This window comes from Thermobia domestica, chromosome 7, assembly GCF_964235325.1.
Source record: "Thermobia domestica chromosome 7, izTheDome1.hap1.1, whole genome shotgun sequence".
Classification (NCBI taxonomy): Eukaryota; Metazoa; Arthropoda; class Insecta; order Zygentoma; family Lepismatidae; genus Thermobia; species Thermobia domestica.
The window spans coordinates 108,524,105-108,544,529 of NC_137460.1; the positions used below are offsets into that span (position 1 = coordinate 108,524,105).

At 38.2% G+C, this 20,425-nt stretch overlaps 1 protein-coding gene and 16 non-coding genes across 17 annotated transcripts in view; 15 read left to right on the forward strand and 2 right to left on the reverse strand.

Annotated features, from left to right (window-relative positions):
* The window catches only part of LOC145690325 (uncharacterized), a 226,234-nt gene that overhangs the window by 25,822 nt on the left and 179,987 nt on the right, over nt 1-20,425 (forward strand). The window lies entirely within an intron of this gene.
* On the forward strand, nt 7,628-7,709 carry TRNAS-AGA (transfer RNA serine (anticodon AGA)). Its single transcript has one exon. It is a non-coding gene; the product is annotated as a tRNA-Ser (tRNA).
* On the forward strand, nt 7,813-7,894 carry TRNAS-AGA (transfer RNA serine (anticodon AGA)). The gene has a single exon. It is a non-coding gene; the product is annotated as a tRNA-Ser (tRNA).
* On the reverse strand, nt 7,997-8,077 carry TRNAS-AGA (transfer RNA serine (anticodon AGA)). The gene has a single exon. It is a non-coding gene; the product is annotated as a tRNA-Ser (tRNA).
* TRNAS-AGA (transfer RNA serine (anticodon AGA)) lies at nt 8,224-8,305 on the forward strand. The gene has a single exon. It is a non-coding gene; the product is annotated as a tRNA-Ser (tRNA).
* TRNAS-AGA (transfer RNA serine (anticodon AGA)) lies at nt 8,409-8,490 on the forward strand. Its single transcript has one exon. It is a non-coding gene; the product is annotated as a tRNA-Ser (tRNA).
* Nucleotides 8,594-8,675, forward strand: TRNAS-AGA (transfer RNA serine (anticodon AGA)). The gene has a single exon. It is a non-coding gene; the product is annotated as a tRNA-Ser (tRNA).
* TRNAS-AGA (transfer RNA serine (anticodon AGA)) lies at nt 8,779-8,860 on the forward strand. Its single transcript has one exon. It is a non-coding gene; the product is annotated as a tRNA-Ser (tRNA).
* TRNAS-AGA (transfer RNA serine (anticodon AGA)) lies at nt 8,962-9,043 on the forward strand. Its single transcript has one exon. It is a non-coding gene; the product is annotated as a tRNA-Ser (tRNA).
* Nucleotides 9,147-9,228, forward strand: TRNAS-AGA (transfer RNA serine (anticodon AGA)). The gene has a single exon. It is a non-coding gene; the product is annotated as a tRNA-Ser (tRNA).
* TRNAS-AGA (transfer RNA serine (anticodon AGA)) lies at nt 9,332-9,413 on the forward strand. Its single transcript has one exon. It is a non-coding gene; the product is annotated as a tRNA-Ser (tRNA).
* On the forward strand, nt 9,517-9,598 carry TRNAS-AGA (transfer RNA serine (anticodon AGA)). Its single transcript has one exon. It is a non-coding gene; the product is annotated as a tRNA-Ser (tRNA).
* TRNAS-AGA (transfer RNA serine (anticodon AGA)) lies at nt 9,700-9,781 on the forward strand. The gene has a single exon. It is a non-coding gene; the product is annotated as a tRNA-Ser (tRNA).
* TRNAS-AGA (transfer RNA serine (anticodon AGA)) lies at nt 9,885-9,966 on the forward strand. Its single transcript has one exon. It is a non-coding gene; the product is annotated as a tRNA-Ser (tRNA).
* TRNAS-AGA (transfer RNA serine (anticodon AGA)) lies at nt 10,070-10,151 on the forward strand. Its single transcript has one exon. It is a non-coding gene; the product is annotated as a tRNA-Ser (tRNA).
* TRNAS-AGA (transfer RNA serine (anticodon AGA)) lies at nt 10,255-10,335 on the forward strand. The gene has a single exon. It is a non-coding gene; the product is annotated as a tRNA-Ser (tRNA).
* TRNAS-CGA (transfer RNA serine (anticodon CGA)) lies at nt 16,223-16,304 on the reverse strand. The gene has a single exon. It is a non-coding gene; the product is annotated as a tRNA-Ser (tRNA).

A 20,425-nucleotide genomic window follows, 5' to 3' on the forward strand; every position in this document is an offset into this window, starting at 1 on the left:
GCATCAGGGTAATCAGGTGGTGCCATGCTTTCATACGTATTATACCAGTTTATATACAAATGTATCTCCCATAAATACTTCCTCTTCCCCTTTTTTTGCTATGCTTCCTAGTTTGGAGGCTGCCGATCGAGAAACTCTGGATGCACCATTCACAGAACAGGAAGTTAAAAATGCCATTCTTATGGCTAAACGGCAAAAATCAGCAGGTCCTGATATGATACCCAATGAAATGTACTTAATGTTTACTGACTTGATGTTAGCGTTTCTAACTCAAATGTTTAATGAATTTTGGAGTCGGCCTCACTTGACTAGGCACATGAAAAAAGGATTTTTGGTATTAGTTCCTAAACATGCCCATTCTACTCGCATTCAAGATTACCGTCCTATTACGTTACTTAATTCTGACTACAAGATTCTTGCCCGTCTTCTTGCAAATAGATTGAGGCACGTCTTACACCGTTTATTGTCTCCATTTCAGTTTGGTCATGGCTCTTGCCCCCCCTTGTATATAGCCTTAAGTAATATCAGGGACACTATTGCTTATTTTACTAATGTTCATAGTTCTACCACTGCATTACTCTCAATCGATATGACACAAGCTTTTGATCATCTCCATCTTGATTATTTATATCAATTACTGCCGTCTTATGGTATTGGACCTCATTTTATTTCTATGATAAAAGCGCTTTCTTCCGATCGCTTACTTCAAATACATTGTAATGGTATTTTATCTAAGCATTTGGTTGTGAACAGAGGTCTCCCCAGGGATCCCCCTTAAGTTCCATTTTATACAGTTTAGCTATTGCACCCTTAGTATACAAACTTAATAATCTTTTGATTGGTGTCCGTATTGAAACAAGGGCCATTTGCATTCAAGCATACATTGATGATGTCCACGTCATACTTAATTCCCCTGCAGATTTACAGGTGGTTCAGACTGAGCTTAATAATTTTGCTAGTATTTCGGGTGCTGTTGTTAATTACCACAAAAGTAAACTTTTTTGTTTTCACTCTGAGGCTGAGCAATTTTATCACACACCTTTTACTCTTGTTGATGGTTTTAAACTTTTAGGAGTTCGCTGGCGACGCACAATAAAAGAAACTATAGATTATAATTATTCTCAAGTCACGGCTAAAATAATTTCTACTTTATATGCTAATAAGTTGCGAGACCTTACATTATATGGTCGTGCTTATTTTCTTAATGTATTTGCATTTTGCCATGCTTTATACTTTCTGTGGCATAAACAAATCTTCAGAGTTGCTCGTCCCACTATCTATGAGCCTCTTGCTCATGGAGGTTTACGTATTTTAAAAATTCGCCAACAATGCCGCAGCTTATTATTACACCGTACATGTGTTTTACTTTGTGTTTATGATTCTTCAATCACAGCTGTGTTACTAAAACAATGTCTTTTTTATGTATCTTTAGATTCGCCAGTCAGTGTTCTACCTTGGTCTCATATGTACCCTCACCTTACTAATGTTATTCTTGATATAAGTTATGCTCTCATCAGTCATGAGAGTATTGAAACGTATACTGTTAAACAATTATACTGTTATTATCATAGTAATATAAGGCATGTTCCTAAAATACAGCAGCAATTTCCGACTGTTCAATGGTCGCAAATTTGGGCCAATATTACGTCGAAATCTCTTTCTTTTAGTCTTAAATCGCTTTGGTTTCTTCTTGTACACAATTTAATTGTGACAGATATAACATTGGCCTAAGTAATACTATGTAATGTGCTCGTTGCCCTACTGAGGATACAATTGAACATCGTCTTTCAGGGTGTCATGAAAGCAAAGTGATCTGGTCCAAATATTGTTGTATTGTAAGCCGCATTCTCCGTTTGCACCCAAAATATGTCACTGTTACGAGCATGTTGCTGCGTCCTGAATATAAACATTTTCCGCAACCAAAGCACAATCTTATTATCTGGTTAACGATAACTACAGCAGCTTTAATACTTGAGGACGATATCAAAGGAAATACTGATCTGTATCTAAAACTTTTAATTTCTCGTATGTCACTTTTTACATCTCAACAACAACGGAAATATTTTGCTAATTATGTAAACGCCATTTATTAACGTTCAAACTTTGTTTTCTGTTTCCTTTTAGCTAAAGTCTGTGCTTAATTATGTAATTGACATTTTCTTGAATAAAGAATTAAAAAAAAAGTGGTTAAGGCGTCTGACTAGAAATCAGATTCCCTCTGGGAGCGTAGGTTCGAATCCTACCGACTGCGTTGTATCTTAATATTATTATTCCATTTCGTGTTTAATATTCAAAATCCACATGAAAAACTACAGTGTCATAATAAAGACCACAGTTATAGTGTTGCTTATGGCAGTCGTGGCCGAGTGGTATACTGTTTGGTTGTTGAAGTGAGTAGACGTGTCTTCGCTCTGTGCGACAAGCTCTGACGTGTTTACCTTCTACGGTGCTTTCCTTAACATTCGTTTTGCTGTTGTTCTTTTTTTCGTTTTTTTTCCTCCGTAATTTTTGTGAGTGAATTCTTTGAATGAACCATGTCGTTAAAAAGGGTCAATACATTAAAATATGATTTTGGTGGTGTTTCACAGCGACCAAGTACCTTGAGTTTGCATCAGTGGCTCAGTGATTCTTTCAAGTTTTCTGTTGATGATGTGTTGAGTATTGAAATGGATGTTTATCGTAAATTGTTGTATGTGAAACTACGTACCGAAGAACTTTGTGAAAACGTTTTGCGTCCTTCTGACGGAACTGTGTACTATAGCGATACAGATGGTCAACATGCGGTACCAGTTTTGTGGGCTGATGTGCAAATTATAACAGATAAATTGCTTTGTACACCAATGGAACTTGACGATTTTGAAATTAAGAAAGTTCTTGGGGACTATGGGATCATCTCGAAAATTTCTGATGAACTATATTCCGTTGATCATGTTTACCCTATACGAACCGGGCGTAAATTAATACGTATGGAAGTAAAAAGGCCTATTCCATCTTTTGTTGTCATCCAAGGACAAAAGTTTTGTGTCACGTACCCCAACCAGATCCGAACCTGTCTCAGGTGCAATGGGGCTCATATGTACTTCAATTGTCCCCTTCGAGTTCCCAGTGATCCGACCAGTTATGCAGGGAAGGTAGCTCCTATATTTCGCAATAACGATCCTGCAGAGCGTCTTATGACTAAATTTGACAGTTTGCCCATTCCTTCCCGACACTGGAACAAACCCACCACTAGTGTACCGTGCTCATCTGACGCAAATGTACCTACAATAGACGCTTCTCAATTTCCGGAACTACCAAGTACGAATGTTTCCTGCGAGCCGAACAGTGCTAAGAGTGTTTCCTCAGAATCGTCCGCAAGTGCGTGTTTTAGTTGTTCCACTGAAAAACAAGATGATTCACAGCCGTTACTACGCCCATCTGATGCACCTTTATCTAATTCTGTTTCTGATCTCGAAACAGTTCCTGGGGGAGAAGATCTCTCTACTGCGCCGATTTCTACGACAGTTAATTGTAATGAGAGCTGCTCGCCTGGCTCCCAAGCAAAGTGTGGTTCTCCTGGAGAAAGGTTTCATGCTCCCTCCCCCCCATCTCAGTCTAGTGAGTCGGAGGTCGCTTCTCCTATCATGGAAGTAAGTACAGTTAGTGACGACAATCGAAATCGACGCAAGCGTACGAAGCGTAATGAATTGAGTCAAAAGCTATTTAAAAAGTCTGAAAATGACACGAATGCGTCTATTCTGTCTCCAAATACTGACATTATGTCGTAATATGGTTCTTAATACAGTACATGTGCTATATTTTAATGAATTCAGTTTAAGTATCTTACAGCACGTTAGTCTCTTCTTCTATAATACGTTAGATTGATATGTATGTCATTTAGATGTTTTAAGCTTTCTTTTATTGTTTCTCTTGTCAGAAATTATGCCGCTATATTTACCTTCTCTGCTCATTCTTTTGTGTCGGTGGTTTTCTGTGTTTGCCAGTGTGATGATGCTTAAAATTGCTACGATTAACATTAATAATTTGCAAAGTTCCGCCAAGCAGTTTGCTCTTTGTGACTTTTTGCGCATAGAGGGCATTGACGTTGCCTTTTACAAGAGTTTGATATTTCTGACTTAAATCTTAGTCCATCCTATGCTATAGAAAATAACTTTGACAATAGTGGCACAGGTACAGCTATTGCTTACCGACATTCAACAAATTTTTCTTCACCTGTGTTCCATCCCTCTGCTCGAATAATACGGGGTAATCTAGGAGACATCAATCTTGTCAATATTTATTCTCCGAGTGGTTCACAAGCTCGCACTAGGCGAAATGCTTTCTTTTCTCAGGACGTTGCTCTGTCGCTTGGACCCAATGTTGAAAGGTTAATTTTGGCTGGAGATTATAATTGCGTTTTAAGGCCTGAAGATCAAACGCCGGGATTTAACTACTGCCATACCCTCCACGAGTTAATCAATGGACTTCATTTACGAGACACATGGATCTGTCTGAAGCCACAAGCACGGGATTACACTTATATATCACACCAGAGTGCCTCTCGCCTTGATCGCATATATGTATCTCCTGTGTTGGTACCATGCATTAAGCACGTTGAAATTGCCCCCACCTCCTTTTCTGATCACTCAGCCTATATCGTATCTTTCTGCTTTCCTGATCTACGAGTTGAACGAGGTAGGGGTTATTGGCAATTCAACACATCGTTATTGGAAGACGATCAATTTTGTGCTGAGTTTCAGTCCAAATGGCGTTACTGGCTTAGGCAACGTCAATACTTTCCCACAGTAAGCGACTGGTGGACTACTTATTTCAAACCACGGTTTGCAAGTTTCTGTCGGTGGTACTCATCTGAAAAATCTAGAGATCTTCGTAATCTGCATTACTTTTATACCAGGTGTTTGCGAGAAGCTCGCTGTGCTGCTGTTTCTGACTTATCTATGTTCTCTCAGGTTAAGCGCTATCAAGCTTTGCTTCTCAATTTGCATCGCCGCCGTGTAGCTGGCATCAAGGTCAAAAGCAAGGTTCCCATAATAGATGCTGATGAAGAACCATCATTACATCATGTCCTCAAAGAAATCAAACGAGGCCAAGGAAAATGGATCCATCAAATCATAGATGACGACGGACATCTTCATAAGGATGTTGCTTCCATCAAACATGTGTTTTGGATGCACTACTCAGAACTTTATAGTATTGCAGACACTACTACAACGTCTGCGGAATTATCTGCTTCACTTTCTGGTATTCTTGATGATGCAGCGCAGCAATCTCTTGTTCGAGCTTTTAGTATTGAAGATGTACATCACGCTGTTCTCGCAGCTCCGAAAGGTAAATCTCCAGGACTAGATGGCATATCTGCAGAATGGTATGTTAAGTTTTTCCCTCTAATTGGTGAAACACTGACCTGTCTCGTTAATGAATATTTCAGTAACAACCCACAGAGACTGTATAGAAGTCCTGGTGTCACAGTATTTATAACTAAGCAAGCACACCCTACAAGTGTTACTCATTATCGACCCATCACTCTCCTGAATTGTGATTACAAGTTGCTTGCTCGTTGTTTGAACAACAGACCCTCCCACTATATTGATATTCTCGCTGGACCATTTCAATATGCACGAGTCGGAGTGAAAAAAATATATCACGTACTTCAAACTGTTCGAGATGTTATTGCAAATTTTCAGACTAACACTACTAGTCATGCTTTGCTATCTTTAGATTTTAACCAAGCCTTTGATCGTGTAGATCACAATTATTTGTGGTCAGTATTGAACCATATGGGCGTTGGAGACTTATTTGTCCGTTGGATTCGCGTCCTGTATGGTGACGCTCAATCGAAATTAAAAATCAATGGGTTCCTGACTACTCCTCTTAAACTCAAACGCAGCGTTAGGCAAGGATGTCCATTAAGCATGACTCTTTTTATAATTTCCATCTGTCCTTTCCTACACAGCATTGCTCAACGTATCCAAGGCCTTACTATCTGCAATGTTCCTGTTAAGGTGTATAGTTTTGCTGATGACGTACATGTTTTCCTTCGTGATCCCCAGGATTTAGAAGTAGTTGAAGATTGCGTTCACAAGTACTCTGAACAGTCAGGAGCACGTCTTAATCGCTTGAAATCTAAACCTATGCCATTAGGAAATGGTTCTACGAATGAATATACCAATTTTCCTCAGGTAGTGAAGATTATGAAAGTACTTGGTATTTATTTTTCCTGCAACTTGAATGAGAGTATAGCAAAAAATTTTGAAGATGTTTTTCTGAAGGTTCGCTCTGTTTTACATCAACATACATCTCGTCACCTGTCGTTGATATCTCGTGTCTACTTTGTGAATACATATGCATTTTCCAAGTTGTGGTACGTCTGTCAAATTTTGCCTATGCCTACATCTTACATTCAGAAGTTTACGAGCATTGGTAACTGGTTTGTGTGGCCAGGTATGATTTTTCGAGCACGATATCCAACTCCATGTTTACCATATGGTGCAGGAGGGCTCAACTTGATCCATGTTGCAAGTAAAACGAAAGCTTTATTCTCCTACCGAGGATTCCAAAACATTCAAGGTATTGGAGATCAACTCAGCACGACCGTTCTTTCGTCTCTCGTAGCTACCAATGATGGAGTACTTCCTGTGAACTTATCTCAAATTCCTCCCGACTTTTGGTATTTTAAAGATGTAATATGTAATTATTTCTACCTGTCTGCCCGTGGCCTTCAAACCTTACCTCACAGAATGCAACTTCTCTATAACTTGTTTCTACAAGAACAACGAAGCCAATGTCCTCACATAGTTACAAAATTCCCATCTGCGCATTGGCAACGTATTTGGAGAACAATTTCATCTACTGTTGTGTCAACCTCAGCCCGCTCCTTATGGTACAGAACTGTTAATAACATTATAGATACTAAGGCTAAACTACATCACCTTCATATTACAGATGACAACCAGTGTTCTCTTTGTGGACAAGTTGATACTTTAGAACACCGTCTCACCACCTGCAACGGATCGATCTCAGTTTGGAAAACCTATAGAGAAATGGTTCAATATTTGTGTAAAATAAGCATGGATTCCATTACTGTTCACATGCTTTTGTTTCCTGATTTTAAGTTTTTTCCTAATGAGAAGCAAAACTCTGTTGTATGGCTCACTGCTAATACCATTGAATTTCTTCTGTCCCCTAGTTCTCTTCAAGCACATCACACCTACAAAGATTTCCTGTGTTTACGATACGGTAAATTACCACCACCAAGAAAGAAAAAACTCTTTGCGCATTACCTCAATTACCTCTTGTATGGGTATGCACTATAATTGACTTGTAAATTTCTTGTTACTTGCTCTACTATATATATTCACTTTGTAACTACAAACTGTACCAATGTGTAGTCTTATTTTTTTCTGAATTTTGCGCTGATATGTAATATGAATTATTACCAATAAACGAGTGGAAAAAAGTGGTTAAGGCGTCTGACTAGAAATCAGATTCCCTCTGGGAGCGTAGGTTCGAATCCTACCGACTGCGTTGTATCTTTTAATATTATTATTCCATTTCGTGTTTAATATTCAAAATCCACATGAAAAACTACAGTGCCACAATAAAGACCACAGTTATTGTGTTGTTTATGGCAGTCGTGGCCGAGTGGTTAAGGCGTCTGACTAGAAATCAGATTCCCTCTGGGAGCGTAGGTTCGAATCCTACCGACTGCGTTGTATCTTTTAATATTATTATTCCATTTCGTGTTTAATATTCAAAATCCACATGAAAAACTACAGTGCCACAATAAAGACCACAGTTATATTGTTGTTTATGGCAGTCGTGGCCGAGTGGTTAAGGCGTCTGACTAGAAATCAGATTCCCTCTGGAAGCGTAGGTTCGAATCCTACCGACTGCGTTGTATCTTTTAATATTATTATTCCATTTCGTGTTTAATATTGAAAATCCACATGAAAAACTACAGTGTCACAATAAAGACCACAGTTATAGTGTTGCTTATGGCAGTCGGTAGGATTCGAACCTACGCTCCCAGAGGAATCTGATTTCTAGTCAGACGCCTTAACCACTCGGCCACGACTGCCATAAGCAACACTATAACTGTGGTCTTTATTGTGACACTGTAGTTTTTCATGTGGATATTGAATATTAAACACGAAATGGAATAATAATATTAAAAGATACAACGTCAGTGTCACAATAAAGACCACAGTTATAGTGTTGCTTATGGCAGTCGTGGCCGAGTGGTTAAGGCGCCTGACTAGAAATCAGATTACCTCTGGAAGCGTAGGTTCGAATCCTACCGACTGCGTTGTATCTTTTAATATTATTATTCCATTTCGTGTTTAATATTCAAAATCCACATGAAAAACTACAGTGTCACAATAAAGACCACAGTCATAGTGTTGCTTATGGCAGTCGTGGCCGAGTGGTTAAGGCGTCTCACTAGAAATCAGATTACCTCTGGAAGCGTAGGTTCGAATCCTACCGACTGCGTTGTATCTTTTAATATTATTATTCCATTTCGTGTTTAATATTCAAAATCCACATGAAAAACTACAGTGTCACAATAAAGACCACAGTCATAGTGTTGCTTATGGCAGTCGTGGCCGAGTGGTTAAGGCGTCTCACTAGAAATCAGATTACCTCTGGAAGCGTAGGTTCGAATCCTACCGACTGCGTTGTATCTTTTAATATTATTATTCCATTTCGTGTTTAATATTCAAAATCCACATGAAAAACTACAGTGTCACAATAAAGACCACAGTCATAGTGCTGCTTATAGCAGTCGTGGCCGAGTGGTTAAGGCGTCTGACTAGAAATCAGATTCTCTCTGGGAGCGTAGGTTAGAATCCTACCGACTGCGTTGTATCTTAATATTATTATTCCATTTCGTGTTTAATATTCAAAATCCACATGAAAAACTACAGTGTCACAATAAAGACCACAGTCATAGTGTTGCTTATGGCAGTCGTGGCCGAGTGGTTAAGGCGCCTGACTAGAAATCAGATTACCTCTGGAAGCGTAGGTTCGAATCCTACCGACTGCGTTGTATCTTTTAATATTATTATTCCATTTCGTGTTTAATATTCAAAATCCACATGAAAAACTACAGTGTCACAATAAAGACCACAGTCATAGTGTTGCTTATGGCAGTCGTGGCCGAGTGGTTAAGGCGTCTCACTAGAAATCAGATTACCTCTGGAAGCGTAGGTTCGAATCCTACCGACTGCGTTGTATCTTTTAATATTATTATTCCATTTCGTGTTTAATATTCAAAATCCACATGAAAAACTACAGTGTCACAATAAAGACCACAGTCATAGTGTTGCTTATGGCAGTCGTGGCCGAGTGGTTAAGGCGTCTCACTAGAAATCAGATTACCTCTGGAAGCGTAGGTTCGAATCCTACCGACTGCGTTGTATCTTTTAATATTATTATTCCATTTCGTGTTTAATATTCAAAATCCACATGAAAAACTACAGTGTCACAATAAAGACCACAGTCATAGTGTTGCTTATAGCAGTCGTGGCCGAGTGGTTAAGGCGTCTGACTAGAAATCAGATTCTCTCTGGGAGCGTAGGTTAGAATCCTACCGACTGCGTTGTATCTTAATATTATTATTCCATTTCGTGTTTAATATTCAAAATCCACATGAAAAACTACAGTGTCACAATAAAGACCACAGTTATAGTGTTGCTTATGGTAGTCGTGGCCGAGTGGTTAAGGCGTCTGACTAGAAATCAGAGTCCCTCTGGGAGCGTAGGTTAGAATCCTACCGACTGCGTTGTATCTTTTAATATTATTATTCCATTTCGTGTTTAATATTCAAAATCCACATGAAAAACTACAGTGTCACAATAAAGACCACAGTTATAGTGTTGTTTATGGCAGTCGTGGCCGAGTGGTTAAGGCGTCTGACTAGAAATCAGATTCCCTCTGGGAGCGTAGGTTCGAATCCTACCGACTGCGTTGTATCTTTTAGTATTATTATTCCATTTCGTGTTTAATATTCAAAATCCACATGAAAAACTACAGTGTCACAATAAAGACCACAGTTATAGTGTTGCTTATGGCAGTCGTGGCCGAGTGGTTAAGGCGTCTGACTAGAAATCAGAGTCCCTCTGGGAGCGTAGGTTAGAATCCTACCGACTGCGTTGTATCTTTTAATATTATTATTCCATTTCGTGTTTAATATTCAAAATCCACATGAAAAACTACAGTGTCACAATAAAGACCACAGTTATAGTGTTGCTTATGGCAGTCGTGGCCGAGTGGTTAAGGCGTCTGACTAGAAATCAGATTCCTCTGGGAGCGTAGGTTCGAATCCTACCGACTGCGTTGGTGATATATTGGTGATCACGAAAGAAGATGTAAATATGAAATTATGCACCAGCAAGATAAAGAATTTGTTCCTCTGAATGTAATTTGGAAACCATTAACCAGATAGTTAACATGCTAAACATGAATGTGTCCCCATTAAAACGGCCGTTATCGGTGAAACCTAGACTACGGTCAAGGATTCACATCTCAAAATTTTTCATACTGCCTTTCAAATCGCCTTGTGTACAAGACACAAATAATCATCCTCCCCTAATAGTACGTTTGGGCTGACACGCTGTACGCAATCCATATATTTTACCGCAAGATAAATTTTTTGTCTAGAATTCTTTCTGTGCTCAACCATCTTACGGCCTTTGGCATATCAACACATTTAATACGGTCCTTACTGTAATAGGACTTCCCCATTGTTATTCACACAAACACTTAACTAGTGCACTACAGTGTCATGCTACCAGTGTAAACAATTTTTCATGGTTTAGGAACACTAGGACGATGTTCACGACACCGAATCACACAAACTATCAATAACGCACGAGATAAAACCTTTTAATGAAATACATGTAAGTTTTCGAAAACTGTGGTGATGTGAGATAAAATTGTGCTTCGTGTGATGTTGGCAATCATTAATGAATACCAAATATCAAATAAAATCCACGTAGTGTCTTTTGGAAACAAATAAAAGTTCTAGCAAGTTGGCAACACTGCCAACTGAATTGCAACGCACGTAAAAATCATCATATTGATACAAATCAACTTTCTGAACTTTATCAAAGCTTTAACACACAGTTTCTGATTTAACGCGAAATATATATTTCATTTTCTATTGTCCCGAACCGATTTTGGATCCCGAGTTGGAAACCCTGTAACTCGAAAACGAAGCGGAATTCGACTCGTGTTTATAGGAACTTTTCTACTGGATTTGATGTCAGGATTCTACTCTCAAAATTTTCATACTCCCTTTCAAATCGCCTTGTGTATAGGACCTAAATGCCCATAGGAAATATTTACATTGCAAGTACAAAAATCGAAATTTCAATAATTAATTGCGAATGTTAGGGGCTGCAGCCGCATGAACGGTTAACGGATTTTAAATACTTAGGTACTTCTCCAATACATGTAAAAAAATTCAGATTTTTAAAAGGTGGGGTTTTTGAGAAAATGGCGTCCAAACATGGCGTCTTAATGCAATTTTCAGCTTTTCATCATGCTATAACGTGGGATGTAATAATCAGAAACGTAAGTCCTTTACATTTTCAAGAGACCTCATGGAGTAGATTTCGATGCTAGAAGCAGATGGTTGATATTGCTCGTGAGGACAGAAAAAAAAGGTTTAAAATTAGCAAAAATTTCATCAAAGTTGGCACCATTGCGAGGGAATTGCGCGATTCCTATTGGACCAATAGACGAATTTTGGCCCTCCAACGAAACATACAACTTTATACTCTTCCTGCTATTGCGATTACGTTACTAAGTACACTCGTTTCTCTACAATAAAATTTTTAATTTGACATGTTTTTCAGTTTTTCGAGCAATCCGAGAGGAGGGCGGCCATTTTGGAAGGCTGTATGTCGAAGAAAAATTTTTTTTCAGCAAAAAGAAAAAAATATGGGTCTAATAATTTTGTATGTAGTTTCTTATTTTAAAAAATGAACTAAATCTGAGACAGTCGTGTGGACCACCCTGGACGATTTGAAATGGAATCACTCACCTGTCCACACAAACCAGTTACCAATGCTCGTAAACTTCTGAATGTAAAATGTAGGCATAGGCAAAATTTGACTGACGTACCACAACTTGGAAAATGCATATGTATTCACAAAGTAGACACGAGATATCAACGACAGGTGACGAGATGTATGTTGATGTAAAACAGAGCGAACCTTCAGAAAAACATCTTCAAAATTTTTTGCTATACTCTCATTCAAGTTGCAGGAAAAATAAATACCAAGTACTTTCATAACCTTCACTACCTGAGGAAAATTGGTATATGCATTCGTAGAACCATTTCCTAATGGCATAAGTTTAGATTTTAAGCGATTAAGACGTGCTCCTGACTGTTCAGAGTACTTGTGAACGCAATCTTCAACTACTTCTAAATCCTGGGGGTCACGAAGGAAAACATGTACGTCATCAGCAAAACTATACACCTTAACAGGAACATTGCAGATAGTAAGGCCTTGGATACGTTGCGCAATGCTGTGTAGGAAGGGACAGATGGAAATTATAAAAAGAGTCATGCTTAATGGACATCCTTGCCTAACGCTGCGTTTGAGTTTTAGAGGAGTAGTCAGGAACCCATTGATTTTTAATTTCGATTGAGCGTCACCATACAGGACGCGAATCCAACGGACAAATAAGTCTCCAACGCCCATATGGTTCAATACTGACCACAAATAATTGTGATCTACACGATCAAAGGCTTGGTTAAAATCTAAGGATAGCAAAACATGACTAGTAGTGTTAGTCTGAAAATTTGCAATAACATCTCGAACAGTTTGAAGTACGTGATATATTTTTTTCACTCCGGCTCGTGCATATTGAAATGGTCCAGCGAGAATATCAATATAGTGGGAGAGTCTGTTGTTCAAACAACGAGCAAGTAACTTGTAATCACAATTCAGGAGAGTCATGGGTCGATAATGAGTAATTTGTAGGGTGTGCTTGCTTAGGGATAAATACTGTGACACCAGGACTTCTATACAGTCTCTGTGGGTTATTACTGAAATATTCATTAACAAGACAGGTCAGTGTTTCACCAATTAGAGGGAAAAACTTAACATACCATTCTGCAGATATGCCATCTAGTCCTGGAGATTTACCTTTCGGAGCTGCGAGAACAGCGTGATGTACATCTTCAATACTAAAAGCTCGAACAAGAGATTGCTGTGCTGCATCATCAAGAATACCAGAAAGTGAAGCAGATAATTCCCCAGACGTTGGAGTAGTGTCTGCAATACTATAGAGTTCTGAGTAGTGCATCCAAAACACATGTTTAATGGAAGCAACATCCTTATGAAGATGTCCGTCGTCATCTATGATTTGATGGATCCATTTTCCTTGGTCTCGTTTGATTTCTTTGAGGACATGATGTAATGATGGCTCTTCATCAGCATCTATTATGGGAACCTTGCTTTTGACCTTGATGCCAGCTACACGGCGGCGATGCAAATTGAGAAGCAAAGCTTGATAGCGCTTAACCTGAGAAAACATAGATAAATCAGAAACAGCAGCACAGCGAGCTTCTCGCAAACACCTGGTATAAAAGTAAAGCAGATGACGGAGATCTCTGGATTTTTCAGATGAGTACCACCGACAGAAACTTGCAAACCGTGGTTTAAAATAAGTATTCCACCAGTCGCCTACTGTGGGAAAGTATTGTCGTTGCCTAAGCCAGTAACGCCATTTGGACTGAAACTCAGCACAAAATTGATCGTCTTCCAATAACGATGTATTGAATTGCCAATAACCCCTACCTCGTTCAACTCGTAGATCAGGAAAGCAGAAAGATACGATATAGGCTGAGTGATCAGAAAAGGAGGTGGGGGCAATTTCAACGTGCTTAATGCATGGTACCAACACAGGAGATACATATATGCGATCAAGGCGAGAGGCACTCTGGTGTGATATATAAGTGTAATCCCGTGCTTGTGGCTTCAGACAGATCCATGTGTCTCGTAAATGAAGTCCATTGACTAACTCGTGGAGGGTATGGCAGTAGTTAAATCCCGGCGTTTGATCTTCAGGCCTTAAAACGCAATTATAATCTCCAGCCAAAATTAACCTGTCAACATTGGGTCCAAACGACAGAGCAACGTCCTGGGAAAAGAAAGCATTTCGCTTAGTGCGAGCTTGTGAACCACTTGGAGAATAAATATTGACAAGATTGATGTCTCCTAGATTACCCCGTATTATTCGAGCAGATGGATGGAATACAGGTGAAGAAAAATTTGTTGAATGTCGGTAAGCAATAGCTGTACCTGTGCCACTATTGTCAAAGTTATTTTCTACAGCATAGAATGGACTAAGATTTAATTCAGAAATACCAAACTCTTGTAAAAGGGCAACGTAAATGCGCAAAAAGTCACAAAGAGCAAACTGCTTGGCGGAACTTTGCAAATTATTAATGTTAATCGTAGCAATTTTAAGCATCATCACACTGCTAAGCACAGAAAACCAGTAACACAAAAGAATGAGCAGAGAAAGTAAATATAACGGCATAATTTCTGACAAGAGAAACAATAAAAGAAAGCTTAAAACATCTAAATGACATACATATTAATGTAACGTATTATAGAAGAAGAGACTAACGTGTCGTAAGATACTTAAACTGAATTCATTAAAATATAGCACATATACTGTATTAAGAACCATATTATGACATAATGTCAGTATTTGGAGACAGAATAGACGCATTCGTGTCATTTTCAGTCTTTTTAAATAGCTTTTGACTTAATTCATTACGTTTCGTACGCTTGCGTCGATTTCGATTGTCGTCACTAACTGTACTTACTTCCATGATAGGAGAAGCGACCTCCGACTCACTACACTGAGATGGGGGGGGGAGAGAGCATGAACCCTTTCTTCAGGAGAACCACACTTTGCTTGAGAGTCAGGTGAGCAGCTCTCATTACGATTAACTGTCGTAGAAATCGGCGCAGTAGAGAGATTTTGTCCCCCAGGAACTGTTTTGAGATCAGAAACAGAATTAGATAAAGGTGCATCAGATGGGCGTAGTAACGGCTGTGAATCATCTTGTTTTTCAGTGGAACAACTAAAACACGCACTTGCGGACGATTCTGAGGAAACACTCTTAGCACTGTTCGGCTCGCAGGAAACATTCGTACTTGGTAGTTCCGGAAATTGAGAAGCGTCTATTGTAGGTACATTTGCGTCAGATGAGCACGGTACACTAGTGGTGGGTTTGTTCCAGTGTCGGGAAGGAATGGGCAAACTGTCAAATTTAGGCATAAGACGCTCTCTAGGATCGTTATTGCGAAATATAGGAGCTACCTTCCCTGCATAACTGGTCGGATCACTGGGAACTCGAAGGGGACAATAGGAGTACATATGAGCCCCATTGCACCTGAGACAGGTTCGGATCTGGTTGGGGTACGTGACACAAAACTTTTGTCCTTGGATGACAACAAAAGATGGAATAGGCCTTTTTACTTCCATACGTATTAATTTACGCCCGGTTCGTATAGGGTAAACATGATCAACGGAATATAGTTCATCAGAAATTTTCGAGATGATCCCATAGTCCCCAAGAACTTTCTTAATTTCAAAAACGTCTAGTTCCATTGGTGTAGAAAGCAATTTAACTGTTACAATTTGCACATCAGCCCACAAAACTGGTACTACATGTTGACCATTTGTATCACTATAGTACACAGTTCCGTCAGAAGCATGCAAAACGTTTTCACAAAGTTCTTCAGTACGAAGTTTCACATACAATAATTTACGATAAACATCCATTTCAATACTCAAGACATCATCAACAGAAAACTTGAAAGAATCACTGAGCCACTGATGCAAACTCAAGGTACTTGGTCGCTGTGAAACACCACCAAAATCATATTTTAATGTATTGACCCTTTTTAACGACATGGTTCATTCAACGAATTCACTCACAAAAATAACAGAAAAAAAAAGAACAACAGCAAAACTGAGTGCTAAGAAAAGCACCGTTGAAGGTAAATACGTCAGAGCTTGTTGCACAGAGCGAAGACACGTCTACTCACTTCAACAAGCAAACACAGTATTCCACTCGGCCACGACTGCCATAGACAACATTATAGCTGTGCTCTTTATTGTTGAACTGTAGTTTTTCATGTGGATTTTGAATATTAAGCACGAAATGGAATAATAATATTAAAAGGTACAACGCAGTCGGTAGGATTCGAACCTACACTCCCAGAGGGAATCTAATTTCGAGTCAGACGCCTTAACCACTCGGCCACGACTGCGATGTTCATCTGGCTTACCGTACTCTTTATCGTGGTACTGTAGCGTTTCATGTAAGTTTCAATATTGAAATCAAACCAGAATGACAATATCGAAAGTGATAATGCAGTCGGTAGGACTTGAACCCACCTTTCCAAAGGGAATCTAATTTCTAGTCAGACGCCTTAACTACCCATAATAATTTCCTATATAAATCAATGGGCTTATGGCTGCCCACAGCGAGATGCAATGGAGGCAATTGGCCTCCTGGATTTCTAAGTATGTTCAATTCTTGTAACTGCATGTCTAGACATACTAATATGCTTACTTACATATTATAGCACTGGTTCTCAACCTATTTCCTATTACGAACCCCATTTTGTCACATCCTCCTGCCAAAGACCCCCTTATAATTTCTTGCTTGTAATAAGTTTGTGTAGGATTTTTAATATACGTATTGCGCAGATCTCACGATGTCCATCTATTTCTATAATAGTGGAACCCAAACTTTCCTTAGCGAATGGATTAAAATCAAATTTGGTCAGTTCATTCATATTACAAATATCGAATCCGATTCGTCGTACTGTTTCAAAATGGAGACCGTTTGAAAATTTTAAAACTGCATAATTCCCTTAATTTTGGGCCATATGATTAAAAAAAAAAAAAGTGATTTCCAATTTTGGTTAAGAAACATGGAGACAGTTGTTTAAAAAAAGTTTTGAGTATTTTAATTTTCAAGAGGCCGCACTTTGAGTTACCTCATATTGATGTGAATTTGGTACATTGTGTATGTGTTCAGTATCACCAAAAACTGTTAAATGCAACCCGTTTACATTTAAAATTTAGGAAACAAAGTAAACCCCACAGCAAATAAAAGTATGCCTATCAGAACAAAATTAAAAATAGTATTTAAAAATGTTTTCGGTATTAGATTCTAATTATATTTAGAGTCTATCTCTTCCGCTTATCTTCGTCTCCAGGTTGAGAAACCCTGTACTATAGTATTTAATGTATTTATATTAAAACACTAAAGTATTATGGATTATTTACTGTAGTTAATAACAATATATGTGTAAATAACTGCTCTTTTATATGATTATTATGTGCACGCGTGTATCAAAGTGTGTTTGTACGTGACTGCACTTGTGTCGGTCTTTAGCCCTCCTTTCTTTGGGCAAAATCTTGCAAGGGTCCCCGAATGAGCTAATAAACAAAGATGGGGAGGTATTGTATACAGTTAAGAGTATTATGTTTCAAAGAGTTGCGAATTTTAGATACGGAAAGTAAGAGCACGTAAAACAAAAGATGTAACGCTGTTGGTAGAATTAACCACAAAATTCTCAAATAAAACGTGTGATGCCTTAATTATTCGGGCATACGTAGAAAACACGAAAACTGGGAAGCAAGTCGTACTTACAAATAATACCTTATTAATTAATACAAGAAATCTTAGTCTCTGAATAACGCAAACTTCAATCAAAATATTTAGGTGTGTACAGGTTGCATAAACATATAGAAGAAAACATTTTTAATCTTTTGTATGAACACAAGACCTCACGCTGTCTTCAATTTAATTCCTAACAATTCATAATCTGGCTAATAGTTGTCAGTAGTTGCACTGCCTCCTATTTGGCGCCAAGAAATATCGCTAGCGTACAGCCAATTTGGGAACGAGCCAAAGACTCAGAAGGGAAACAATTAGTATAACTAAAAACATCGTTTAGAATCTATTGATTGTGGTTCAATTGGGAGTCGAATCGTCCACGAGACGAGCCAGAATTTTCGTGACTAGATACGAGACAGGCCAGAATTTTTGTGACTAGATACGAGACGAGACAGAATTTTCGTGACTAGATATGATACGAACCAGAATTTTAGTGACTAGATATGATACGAACCAGAATTTTCGTGACTAGATACGAGACGAGACAGAATTTTTGTGACTAGATACGAGACGAGACAGAATTTTCGTGACTAGATATGATACGAACCAGAATTTTCATGACTAGATACGAGACAAGCCAGAATTTTCGTGACTAGATACGAGACGAGACAGAATTTTCGTGGCTAGATACGAGACGAGACAGAATTTTCGTGACTATATACGATGCCGATGAGCACAAACAGTTCTATGAGTTGATTATGAATTGGCCTATAATTGAACAGATCGAGTCAGAAGTCCAAGACAACTATAGTATTTTTTATTTTTTTTATTTGAGAAGAACAAACCTTGACTTCAATATTCAATACATTGTGTTTAGTAAATTAATATAGTCAATGAACAAGTATTTGTTTTCATTTGGAGTTAAGTTATTTTTATACCTATTATAGATTTTTAACTAAGCAAACAACGTCTTAACACAATTTTGTGTTTTAAAAAACAGAGCAATAAAATATTTTTTTAAAAAAAATTAAAATTACGTGCGTACAGGGCTTCGTCTGTAATTTACGTGCAAAAAGAGCTACAGTCCACAGCGGAAAACAATTTTGTTACCGTAGCAATGAGCAAAAATTAAATAAAATAAGTAAATAAAAATAAAAAATAAGTTTAAAAAATAAAAAATAAAATTAAAAAAAGTTTTTCTACACAGCATTCGATTAATGTAATTTTTATGCGTTTGGGGAAAATTGATTCATCTTGATTTTATAGCTTCAAAACTGCAATTTTTTCTCTCAAAACTAAGTTTGTTTGACTGAAGCCCTTTTTTGCATTATCTGATTCAAATATTGAACAAAAATCTAAAGTTTAACAGTTAATCGTAATTTTACGCTACATCTCATTAACTATATTTTGAATCCTATCGTGTTTGCAATGTGTGATAATGAAAACCATAATTAGTGTACAGGGTGGTCCGGAAGCAGACGTACCCCTCCCCCTTTAGTTTCAACAGTATATTGTTAGTTATGGTAGAATGTCTGTACACAGTTACCTTGAATCTTAAGAGTCATAAACATCGGTATGATCACCATCCATGTCGCAACCAGCGCACTTCGCAGTTCACGTGCGCAATTACCTGAATCAGACGTTTCCTGGCCGCTGGATTGGAAGAGGTTGTGCGTCTTCACCATCTCCCTCTGCCTGGCCTCCAAGAAGTCTCGATCTGACGACAACAGACAATATTCTCTGGGGTTTCATAAAGCAACAAGTAAGAAACACTCGACATAACGCAGGAATTACGATCAGATGTGGAACACGCCTTCACCCTCGCGACTCCGGAGTATCTCCGCAAAACGTCTGCGAGAACTTGGTGCAGAATTCAGCTGTGTTACGACATGGATGGTGAACATAACGATGTTTATGACTCTTAAGACTTCAAGGTGTACAGACATTCTACTATAACTAACACTATACTGTTGACACTAAAGAGGGGAGGTATGCCCACTTCCGGGCCACCCTGTATATAAGCTTCAATATTAGTTTAATCTTACTAGGTAGTGTGATTATCATACAATATCAATTTTTATGAAATTTGGTTTTACCAAAACTACTTTCATTTTTTTTAAAAAAATATTTTTATTCTGTCTGTCCGTGTTTCCGTCCATCCGGAAGACAAAAAGAAAATCTCAAGAACAACTTTGATGAATCATCACCACAAATATGGTCAGGATGTAGAGAGTATCAAAAGCTAAGAACTGAGCTCCTTGCTGGAGAAGACACTCAAACAGGAAGTGATAGACGATTTCTAGTTTCTACGCTATCACTACAAAATAGAAAAAACGGTACTAGATAGCAAGAATCTTTTTTTTTTTTTTTTGCGAGCGATTAACCGTCCCAAGAATACATCTCAACTCAATCCTTAAACTATCTATTAAGACCGGTTGTGATAGAAATTCACTACAACTTTCGGTTTCAATATTGTTTCTACATACAGCAAAAACGATAGGAGATAGTAAAAAGCGTTTTTTAAAATTTTTTTAGATTCTAAAAACTATACGTATCATCTTCTCTCTAATCCCTTATACTAACCAGTACTAACATAAATAAAGCATTTCCTTTTTTAACATTGATCATCACAGAATATAAACCGTAACAGATAGCAAGAAGTGATCTTTTGTAATCAAATAGGCATTTCAGGAATATGTATATTCCATCTCCCCTCTAATCTCTCTCTATTAAAACCGGAAGTCGAAGGTAGAAGTTAAC